Source organism: Lutjanus erythropterus, chromosome 10, assembly GCF_056507025.1.
Source record: "Lutjanus erythropterus isolate fLutEry1 chromosome 10, fLutEry1.hap2, whole genome shotgun sequence".
Lineage (NCBI taxonomy): Eukaryota > Metazoa > Chordata > Actinopteri > Lutjaniformes > Lutjanidae > Lutjanus > Lutjanus erythropterus.
Window position 1 is genome coordinate 909298 of NC_139326.1, and position 12500 is coordinate 921797.

At 38.7% G+C, this 12500-nt stretch overlaps 1 non-coding gene across 1 annotated transcript; it reads left to right on the top strand.

Annotated features, from left to right (window-relative positions):
• The first annotated feature begins 3427 nt into the window (after positions 1-3427).
• On the top strand, positions 3428-3533 carry LOC146319730 (U6 spliceosomal RNA). The gene has a single exon (XR_014771518.1). It is a non-coding gene; the product is annotated as a U6 spliceosomal RNA (small nuclear RNA).
• Positions 3534-12500: the final 8967 nt, after the last annotated feature.

Here is a 12500-nt window from a genome sequence, read left to right on the forward strand (position 1 = left end):
TACATACATACATATATATATATATATATATATATATATATATATATATATATATATATATAAATTCTTTTTATAATTCTTTTTAATTTAAAATTTAAACTGAGTTGTGACTTCTTGATGTTATTGAATAGTTTTGCATATGTTTATGAAATAAACAATGTTCAAATTGGAAAAGGAACATTCTTTTTCACTTATGCACCATTATGGTACAATGTTGCCTACAGGCAACGAACCCCAAAAACTTCCAAAAATAAAAATAAAAATAAAATTTCTTCAGATTATATTTATTTAGTCTATTTTGAGACATAAAAACACATTTCCCTCACTGGCATCATAATATGTACCATAGAGGGATATGACCATACATACATACATACATACATACATACATACATACATATGAGCATACATACATACACACACACACACACACACACACACAAACACACACACACACATACAAACACACACATCACTCTTGGGGCCCCCTGGTAGTCACATGGCTCCATAATATAATGTAATCTAACGGCAAAAATACAAGAATTTCATGCATCGGCCCACAATGTGAAAACAGTTGAATCTGGTGGAATACAGTAGAAATGTCAAATATCACTACTTTTCTTCAAAATGAAATGCTGACATTACAGAATGTATGGTTTTATACTGTAATGGCAGTGAGATTAAAAAATGTGTTCATAATGGAAGTCAATGAGCCATTTTTGGCCACGAAGGTGTCCAGAGGGAGTATCTGGCACTACAGAAAAAATACTAATGATATCAAATCAATTTTGTTGATAATCTTTGACACATCCAAGACTCTAATCACCACCAAAGTCCCATCCCCCTACTATTAATTATATGGAAAATAATTAATTTTTTGTGATTTTTTGGTAAAAAATCATTAGTAATTAAAATAATTAAAGTGGCATTTAAAGGGTTAAAATCCTGAAAATGACTGAATGTTTGGTAGTTTTGAGCAAGTCTTAAGTTGTTTATGTGATTTATTAAAAAAAAAAGCAGAAAAAAATATTGATGTATGATGATTTAATAGCAGTTTTTCTGGCCATTTTTGCCACGAAGGTGTCCAGAGGTGCAAAATGCGTCACGGGAGTATGAATGACGTGTAAGAGTAAAGGACACTGGATTTAAAAAAATTAACACAAAAGAAAAGTTCTTACAAAAAATCATGCCACAAGCTGTAACACAGCCAAAATGATCACCAAATGAAAAAAAAAAAAAGAGGAGGTGAGGAGGTCATGAGGGTTAAGTTAGATTGGACGATCACAGAATTCTTGATCGGCAGAATCGATTGAGTTAGTTTCAGTTAAAGTATTCAAAAATGAGACAGTGCTATCATCGCAATATTGAGAACTATATAGATTTTTATAAAAGTTGGAACAAAAGTTTGCTATCTGGATTGCATCATCACATATTGTGTTCTCTGTTTTAAGTTGATGAGTGGTATTATTCTCGGATCGAGATTTTTCTAGTCTAAAGAAACACGCAGAACTCTGTTCTCCTTTTTCCCTCCATTGCCTCCTTGACCTCACAAAAGCCCCTTCAGCTTTACACTGATACAGTTTGTCCAGTTTATTTTGATATTCCAACAGTGTTTCTTTTTCTTCAGAGGACATCTTATCAGGACTCAAAGAGGACAAGGCAGTTATTGAGGAAATTATTTTTTTGCGGAACAGTCTTGGGTGTGGAAAAAAATAACTGCTCTCCGTGTAAGTTTTGTGTTTTATGTTGGATATTTTCATATTTGAGGTTCTGTTCTATCTCAGTTATGAGCCGAATTCACGAGTTTAACCCCCCAATAAAAATGATGTATAATTCAAATGTATTAAAAATCGTTTTCATGTTCGACGAGGTGATAAATTGGTAAATTGTCAGAATTTGTAAATAGAATCTGGTTTAGGCGACTTCCTCGCCTATATTGTAACAGTTTTGTGGCTGAATTAATGTTAATAAAATATAACAAATGATATCATCAATAACATATACATGCTCTGTATATGAATGATAATAATATGTATTGTGATATTTACTGTATTTTATTTTATTTTTCTTCCTCTTCTGCAGCCGCAGCAGCGCCCTCTGCTCCACACAGCGGTCACAGACTGACACCTGCTGGTGAGTTTGTGTAACTGCAGCCACATTTTGAATAAAAACAAAACCAGGAAGCAGGAAGGAACAGACAGTTAGAGCACAAGAGAACACACATAAATCAGTTTACTCACTTTAATTTAAATAATTAAAATACATTATGATATAATTATGAAAATATAATGGAATAGAGGCAGTTGTAGAATAATCTGCACTCTGAAATGTTGGTTTTAAGAACTTTGCAGGTTTGAATGTGTCTCTTTAGGCCTGATTGTGTTTTGTTGTTTAAGGTTTAAGGTTTTAGGTCCTGAGGCATTCATCTCTGTTGTTTTGTCCATCTCAGGGGCAGGACGAGGAGCTTCATGGAGACAAATCCTTGTCCTTGCAGAGACAGTCTGGTCGGCGTGTGTGTGTGTGTGATCCCTGCAGCTGTCCTAAAACAAAACAGCATGATCACATAAAGAAACCGAAGCTTCACACATGTCTCCTGAGTCCTCTGGTGTCCTGTGACGTCTCCATGAAGACACACAGACTGTTTTCAGGTGCTGCTTCAGTCTGATGGTCTCTGAGGAGGAAAAGAACCACTGACACGCTGCCGCCCGTGAGTGTGTGCCGTCCTCCCCCACCCCGTCCCTCTGTGTGTGTGATCACTGCAGCTGTCCTAAAACAAAACAGCATGATCACATAAAGAAACCGAAGCTTCACACATGTCTCCTGAGTCCTCTGGTGTCCTGTGACGTCTCCATGAAGACACACAGACTCTGTTTTCAGGTGCTGCTTCAGTCTGATCGTCTCTGAGGAGGAAAAGAACCACTGACAGGCTGCCGCCCGTGAGTGTGTGCTGTCCTCCCCCACCCGGTCCCTCTGTGTGTGAGTGTGTGCCGTCCTCCCCCACCCCGTCCCTCTGTGTGAGTGTGTGCCGTCCTCCCCCACCCTGTCCCTCTCAGGAGCCTTTCAGTGGGGGCTGGACTGTGAGGACTGCAGGGGAAGGACCTCTTTTGTCCTCTGACCTTCTCCACCAATCCTGCTGCTGTGACGTAAAGACTCATTGCATATATTTCCCATCAGCCCCTCAGATCTCTTCAGCAGCTCAAACAGAACCCCGACTGGGTCAAACCGGGCCAGACCGGGTGACGGTGAGTCACTACAGGTCTAGGACTCTCAGTGCACACTCAGACATACGTCCGCTGCTCTCCTCTGTCCACATTAGCCTGTTTAGAGACAATCTACAGTGTCAGAAGTCCTCTCTGATGACACACCATGATCCAGAAGTGTCCCGGGACAGTCCCCCTTAAATACCAGTCAGGATTTTTCAATAATTGTGTTACTCCGGTAGCACATATACTAAAATTGGAACGATACAGAGAAGATTAGCATGGCCCCTGCGCAAGGATGACACGCAAATTCGTGAAGCGTTCCTCATTTTATCATAAAATTATGATTTTTATGATTATTCAGTGTTACTGGACTTTGTTTTTGCACTACAGCGCCTCCGCCTCCGCGGCCGCTGCAGGTACTGCAGGTACTGGGGGTACAGCAGCAGAGCGGAGACAGAGACACCCGGGCTGATCAACTCTGAATATCCCTGATTAAAACTGATTAAACTCCTTATCTGTGGAATAATACAACCCAAAAAACTCTAAACTGGATTTTTATGACTTTTCAGGACCTTAGAGTGGATTTAAAACCTGTTTTTTAAGTTTTTTGTCGGAGAAAAGAGCCGAGAGGAGAGGAAACAGCGGAGAGGAGACTCACGGGCTGTTTAACTCCGATTAAAACTGATTAAAATTGTTAATCTGTTGGAAAATACCACAGAAAAAAATCTAATCTGGACATTTATAATTTTACTGGGATCTGATGAGGATTTAATACCGCTTGTTAGAGTTTTTGTTGGCGAAAAGAGCCGAAGATACTGACTGTCATCTGAGGTGAAACTCTTGTTTCTGTTCTCAAACTTTTTTTCTTCTTCTCATTTTTCGCCTTAAATCTGGTCTATAAAACCTCCTGTGATGTTATATGTCCAGATTCTTGAAGAGAAAGTTTGATTCTGTGAAACATTTTTGACTCGTGGACAAACATTCACAAGTTCCTCCTGAAAAATCGGATCTTTTTCTGACGGTTATTGACTAAAATGTAAAAGAAAAGAAATAAAGTTGGAAAAAAACGTCCAGATGACTGACTAAAATCAAACGTCTCAACTGATTAACTAATTAATTTCTCATTCTATCAAACTGATTTTCCTTTTAGTCGTTTCGTCGCGTAGAAAAGCGTTAGATGAAACGTTTAGCAGGTGAGGAAACGCAGAGTTTAATTCTGACACAAGCAGGATGATCAAATCTGCTTCAAACGGTGTTTTTACGTTAATAAACTGCTGCAGATTTTTCCTTAGAAAGAAGCCGTCGTGCTCTTATTTTGAAATCCAGGCAACATGAGTAGAAACCTGAAAACAGGATCAGCCTCGAATGATTGGATGAGCGCTGATCATGTGACTAAAGAACGCTTCAAAGGGAGCATTTCCTGTGATGACATTCAAAATAAAAGCCCGATGTTAACGTGGATTTCTGTTTGACACGCAACTCGAAGTTTCACGTGATTTCCTTGTTTCTTGGGACAGTTTCTATCAATAACCATGACTGTAAATGTGACAGAATTTGTCCAAAGCTAAGTTCTCATCTGTCGTCTCTACTAGGATTAAATGCGAAACTAAAATCAGATTTTTAGAAATGTAGAAATAAGATGCAAAACTGCAGATGATTTAATTTTCTAGTGTCTGAATCTGTGGAAGTAAACTCCCCTGAAATGTTGAGTTTTATGTTTCCATGTTGACTTGTCCTTCTCTTCCTCTGTCAGGGACATGCAGGACATTTTACTTCACTTCATTTATTTTACAAACAATTTTACACACAACATCTAATCGGTTCATCAGATCTGAAGCTTTGTTCACACAGTTCCATCAGAATTTATTTATTCATTCACTGATTGGTTAATTGGTAGAAAATTAATTGGAAGCTGAGTTATTAGTTGTCATTAAAGTCTTTCTTTCTTTTTATGTAAAAACGTTCCTTCGACTGTCCAGCAGAGGGGGGCCGTCTGCTTCTTGCCTCCTGGCTCCTCTTCCTCCTGAACCAAGTGTTCTTAAACATTAACGTTTGGTCAGTGCGCTTAAAGTTAGCTTCTGTCTGTCGAGCTAACATTAGCAGTGGTTCTGTATAGCTAAAGTTAGCGTATGGTGTGTGCAATTAAAGTTAGCTATTTCTTTTTCCTATTTCTCCACTAGTGATCAATCTGGCAGCAACTTTTCCACTCATCCATCAGTTGTTTGGTTCATAAAATGTCAGAAAATGTCGATCGGTATCTGTCTTGTTTTGTCCACAACTCAAAGATATTCAGTTTACTGTCAGAGAGGAAAGAAACCAGAAAATATTCACATTTAAGGAGCTGAAATCTCAGGGTTTTTGTTCGTTAGGTGTTTGTGCGGTCAGACTGGCGTTTTAGTTACGGAGGCAGCAGTCTTCTCCAGAAAACTGTGGACTCGATGTCCTGACAGGCAGGAGTTTGTGTCCCCACAGCATAACACACTGTAAAACTAGCTTTAAAAAAACACCAACTCACAGCCACTTCCTCTTTAGATGAAGCAACAGTTAAAGAAAAGCATTTTTAAGAGCGTCACTCAAACAGATCACCTTTTTTTTGTCTTTATGTCCAAAAAATCTTAAATTGAGTTTCAAAATCATCATTTTATGCAACATGACATATAAATCTCATTGGGACATTTATCCTGGAAGTTGCACTTGAATTTAGGTGTCCAGCAAATTAACCCACATTAAAAATGTGAGTAAGTTAGGGCTGAACAAAAAAAAAACTAATTGTGATTATTTTGACTGATATTGCAATATGATTTGTAATAATAGAGGGAATGATCATTTTCACATCATTATTCTCATTTTCATTGAAAAACATATCAAAGATGTGATTTTTGTGGTGATCTGTCCCAAACGATGTAGAACTGCAATAATTTGTTGATTAACTGATTAGTTGTCCGCAATTAAATTATTATTTTGATAATTGATTAATCAGTTTGTTTGTTTTTTTAATTGTCCAAATGATCTGATTTCTACGGAGCCCCTCTGGTGACATTGGATGAAAAAAAAAAAAAATGCGTGGCCACGTATTTTTTTTTTTTTTCATCCAATGTCACCAGGCTCCGTAGATTTCAGCTTCTTAGATGTGAATATTTTACAAGCACAAACTGACCAAGTTTAACTGTCTGTCAAAATGTCTCAGTGAATGCATCATTAATAAAGAAACTGAATGATGAATGAAAGAATGTTTTTCTGCCTCTTCGTCTTGACTAGCTAACATTAGCTAGTTATAAACTGTGGAAAAACAACATTAAACTCTCAGCAGCTGCCAGCAACATTTATGTTGAAATGTTTATTCGCATTTTACTTGATGTATTTCTTCACTTGAAGAAAACAAGTGTTGTTCTGGTTCACTCCTGCAGGAGCAGCTAACTCGCTAACGTAAACTCGGCTGGACTTAGCTAACTAGCTAACGTAAAGTAGGCTGGACTTAGCTAACTAGCTAACGTAAACTCGGCTGGACTTAGCTAACTCGCTAACGTAAAGTCGGCTGGACTTAGCTAACTAGCTAACGTAAACTCGGCTGGACTTGGCTAACTAGCTAACGTAAACTCGGCTGGACTTGGCTAACTAGCTAACGTAAACTCGGCTGGACTTGACTGGACTTGGCTAACTAGCTAACGTAAAGTCGGCTGGACTTGGCTAACTAGCTAACGTAAACTCGGCTGGACTTGGCTAACTAGCTAACGTAAAGTCGGCTGGACTTAGCTAACTAGCTAACGTAAACTCGGCTGGACTTAGTCCCTGTAGCTGATTTTGTTCTGCTTCCGGTCAGTTTCTGCAGTAGTGAGCTTGTTTCAGTGTGTTGGACAGTAACTGTAAGAACGTTATAATGGACAGAGGATGAGGATGATGATGATGATGATGATGATGATGATGATAGGTATAGTTATAGTAGCACCCCGCTGCCGCAGGAGAAAGGCATAAAGGCACTCAAGTCTGACTAAGCCCAGCTTAGCTGCCCCTACAGGAATGAACCAGAACAACACTCTGACACTTCTTTTTTCTAAATGAGGAAAATACACCGAGTAAAATGCAAGAAAATGTTTGCTGGTAGCTGCTGAGAGTTAAATGGTGTTTTTTTTTCTCTAGTGTATAACTAGCTAATGTTAGCTAGTGATCCTTCACTTTCTCTCTTTGTGATGCACAGTCAGACAGTTAAATTTGGTCAGTTTGTGCTGCGTCCTGCTGCCTGCAGGGACTGAAAGCTGCTCAGCTAACATTACGTCTTCACAGTCGAGTCTGTTAGATGAGTTTTCTCTGCCTGCACTACAACTTTTACTCACAAGCATGTTTCTAATGTGGTTTAATTTGCTCAGCACAAGTAAATGAAATCATTCGTGTGTCTTTGTTTCCATTTGTTGCCCTGCATATTAAGATACCAATTTAAGGTAAAAAAACAAAACAAAAACTTAGCTGTCTGAAAACATGTAAAGGAGAAATGATTAAATATTTCATAACCAATGAACTTACGTGAGGTAATGAACTTGTGAGTGACGATGAAAATACTTGAACAGGAGGAGACGCGTCTACAGTGAAGCAGTGAAGGGACACAGAGACAGGTGGAGGTGAGGTGAAGACCTGACAGTCAGCCACCTGTGACACACCCACCTGTCATTCAAAAAGGCCACGCCCTTAATTATGCTCAACTTTAAGCCTTAATATCATTCAAATGTGTGAGTTGTTAAAATTCAGCCCTGTATACTTGCAGAGGAAAAAAACACCCTCAACTCCATTCGGAGGTCTCGCCTTGGACCGGGGCGAGGGGGACCCAGCAGGAACTCTGACAGGAAGCATCGCCGGAGTCGAACTTTGAGCGGTTGAATGAACGGGGCTCAGCAGCAGCTGAAGTCACCGGCACACAGCTGCTAACCGTGCTGCAGCTACTGTTAGCTAGGGATATGCGATGTGTACCAACCCTCATTAGTAAGTGCCAGAAATACTAGTCAGTTAAACTATTTATCAGTATTTTATTTGTGCGTGTCAGTTGGCTGTGATACAGCCGCCTGCCACTAGTCAGCGCTGCAGCACCGTCAGACGGCAGCTCCTCTCTCCCAGCGTGTACGAAAATGGTGTGACAGGATTAATTCATTGATTTTCATTATTTTCTGACATTTCATGGACTAAACAACTAATCAATTAGTGGAAAAATTCATTAAGATATGACTAAATTGCTTCCATTGTCCTTTTATTTATTTGGGGACCAAAAAAATCTCCTGTGACCCACCTTTGGGTCCCGACCCAGTGTTTGGGAATGGCTGCTGTAGAGTTCTTTGACTTTGTTTTATTTTTATTCATGATAAACGTCTTTTTTCTCCTGTTTATGCATCTCAAAAATATGTTTCACATCAATGCAAAACATTTGACATAAACACAGTAATAAAATAAGTTTCTGTGTCGATAATTTAAAATGAGTGAACCTGGTTAGTCATCTGCAGTAAACAGTCTGAGAGCAGAGTCATGTGGTGAAAAGGGCAAAGTAACCCTGAGTGGTGTCTGCAGGCTCCACCAATCAGACTGCAGTGTTCAGGTTGAGGACGGCGAGCAAGCGAGTAGTTAGTGTTCAGTTTGTCTCATCATGTCGTCCTCTCAGCTGCTCCTGTGCTGTCTCACTGCTCTGTCTCTCATCTGTCTACAAGGTAAGACAGGTGCACCTTCACTTTACCTGCTGCATTATATTTACTTTAATATCTGCATGTTTTTAAATGTTTATGTCTATAAACTGTCAGACATCTGAACAAAAAAATTATCTTCTGTCCATCAACTAAACTGGTTGTTTAAGTGTCAGTTCATACACTTCATGTGGGTTTAATTAGATGTTTTCTTGTTTAAAGTGATGTTTGATTGACAGATGACAGACTTGTGTTGTCACATTGTCATGTCGTTGAATATCTGTAATCAATATTAATATTGATCCCATGTGTTTGTACAGAGAGACTGTGTTCTGTGCAGTGTGACTGTACCTCTGTGGCTTCATGCTGTTTATTTTTAATTAGTGACCTGCAGCTGTTCTCAGTCTAAATGTTAATGTGATTCACTGTTAGCATGAGCAGCTAACAGCTGCAGGCTGCACCGCGCTGACCTCTGACCTTTTCAGACCTGTGTGACTCTAAAGGTCTCAGGCAGCCACAAACCAACTGCTTCATACACTATGTTTAAAGTACAGATATGATTAATTTATTTACTTCTTAAAAGAGATATCTGTCATATATTTATTGTTCGAAATGATAAAATCTACACGGTGTGCTACAGTCTGGTGTTTTCCTCTGAAATTTGCATTCTGGTGCAGAACATTTTCACATTTCAAGTTAATTAGAGTTCAAATTAATGCCTTAGTATCTGTTTATGAGTGAAAAAAAAAAATCATTAATCCATCTTTTTAGATGGAGGTGTTTATGTGATGTTTATAACTGTTGAATTAAGCAAAATGTTAATGGAGTTTGGCAGCAGTGAGACAGAGTCACTGAACTCATCATCCAGACTGTGTATTTTCAGAACAGTGGGCTTTTGTTTTTATAACAGACTGAAATTTACATCAATAAACAACTGACAGAGTACAGCTGATCAACTGACAGTGGAGGACTCGTTTCATGCATCCTGCTCTCCTGCAAAGCTCCTGCAGCCTGCAGGACTTCAGTGTAGTGAGGAGGGAGCAGGAGGAAACAACTGGCTTCAACCATGGACTGTATATTAAACAGGACTACAAACTATCTCATATAGTCTGTGGCTCCAACTCACTGTTTGGACTACAACACACAATAGCTACATATTGCTAGCAAGTGTTAGCAAAATGCTAACTAACTCACCAGTCATTAACTAGCTATCTATATCTGATAGCTGAGGTTAATTAGAGTTCAAATTAATGCAGAATGTTCTCTGAATGAGTTAGTGTCTGTTTATGAATCAAAACAAATCATTATTATTCTTTTTAGAAGGAACAGATGTTTTTAACTGTTAAATTGATCAAAATGTTGGAGATTGGCAGCAGTGAGACAGGTGGTCACTGAACTGTGTGTATTTTCCAGTCCCTCCAGGAAGTTGAGCTGTTGCAACAATTAATGCAAATTCAAGCAACCCCCATTGATTGATTGAGTTTTGTCCAAACACCGCAATTTTTCCTCAAATTTGACTAATCAAATCAAACCAAATTTGTCTGCAAAAAATGCCTGAAAGCATCACAACATTTAACATATATATATATATATATATATATATATATATATATATATATATATAGTTTAACATCTGTATGATATTAACGGTTTGTGTATTGTTAAACTTTTTGCAGGTATTAATGTAAAATAAAAATGAAGCTGCTTTAGAGACGTCCTGCTGTCTTCTTTCACCTCCTGGCTCACCTGCTTCTTAAAGGTGATGAGAGACGACTTTCTGGTTGGTTTGTTACATGTTTGGCCTAAACTCACCCCTGAATTAATCAAGGTACTAGTGCTCAGCTGATAGGTGTATCCCGCTGTGCTCAGCTGAAACAAGAGGTGGGACTGGGGCAGGATGCCCCTGATGCAAGACGTCAAAGGTGGATCTGGGACGCACCGTGAATAAATTAAATCCACTGCGCTTTCAACTTGCGCTTAGGTGAGCAGAAGGTAGGGCCTGATGTTCACCTGTTCTGAATGTGTGTGTGTGTGTGTGTGTGTGTGTGTGTCAGGAGGCTGTCTCCAGTGTTTTGGCTGTAATGTAGGTGGTGGGCGTGGTCGGGGGCGGGGCTATGTGGAACTGGGCTGCAGCCATCCAGAAGTGATCAACTGCAGTCGAACAGAAAGAGGATTCAAACTGAGGTCCTGCATCACAACATACAGCAGTTAGTACCTGTCTGTCTGTCTGTCTGTCTGTCTGTCTGTCTGTCTGTCAAAATATAATATAATATTTTATATATACATATATATACACACACACACACACATATATATATATATATATATATATATATATATATATATATATATATATATATATATATACTGTAATATTAATCAGCATGAGTGGCTCTTCTTCTTCATATTATGGCCTATTGTTCAACTGGCAATCAATCTGGTGATCATTTTTTCCACTAATTGATTGATTGATTGATTGATTGATTGACTGAATTGATTGATTGTCAGAAAATGTTGATCAAAGTCCAAGTTGACGTCCTGACTTGTTTTGTCCACAAGTCAAAGATATTCAGTTTACTGTCAGAGAGGAAAGAAACCAGAAAAAAACTGAAATCAGAGAATTTTGTCTCTTTTTAACTAAAAAGAAAATTAATGACTTAAAAAATATTTGTTGATTAATTTGATAGTGGATTAATAATCGATTAATCGTCACACCTCACCCTCTCTCTCTCTGTAGGGTCTCTGGACCTGGTCCTGTCTCGGGGCTGTGCGACGTCTCGTCACTGTCAGCAGGCGGAGCTTCCTGGAGTCTCGGTCCTCTGCTGTGATTGGTCGCTGTGTAATAGTGGGTGGAGTTGGGCGGGGTCAGTCGCTGTTGTCTTCATCATCAGCTTCATCACCAGTTGCTGGTTTCCTCTGCACGGTGAGAACTGATCCCGGATCAGACTGCAGGTAGAACACGCACTGAGCACGTGCAGAAGTTTCCATCAGAGCGACTGGTCCTGGACTCATGGAGCAGAACTGGGAGTTTAAAGGCCAGACTGAATGAACTCATCTGTGGGACTGGTGACATCACAGCTAGTCTGGAGCCAATCAGGGTTGATTATGACTCTGACACAGTGTGATGTCAAAACTTCATAAACACTGAGACTGAACTGTACACTGAAGATAGAAACTTGTAATTACAACAGTTCTGATGTGACCTGAATGCAGCATCAGAGCTTAAAACACCAATCATGAACCGTAATAATAATAATAATAATAATAATAATAATAATAATAATATTAATATAATAAATGATGGATGAGGTGTAATGACTGATTGGTTTTTGCAGCCTGTTTCAGGTATAAACGTGCTGTTTGATCATATTTTGAATTGGATGCTGTTTTTCTAATAAACTTCATTGATCTTTTTTTCTTTTGTATTATTTTATTTTCTTCTCTAAAGGAACAGAAACTTTTGAAAACACGTTGCCGCCACATCAGACAAAGAAAAACTAATCAGTATAATTAAAATTTTATTGTTATAATATAAAAACATGTTTTGATGTTATTACAGGGTTAGGGTTCAGACTAAGGTTGGAAATCAATCATTGGTCAAATTAACAATCAATTAATTGATTAATCAAGATGTTGCATT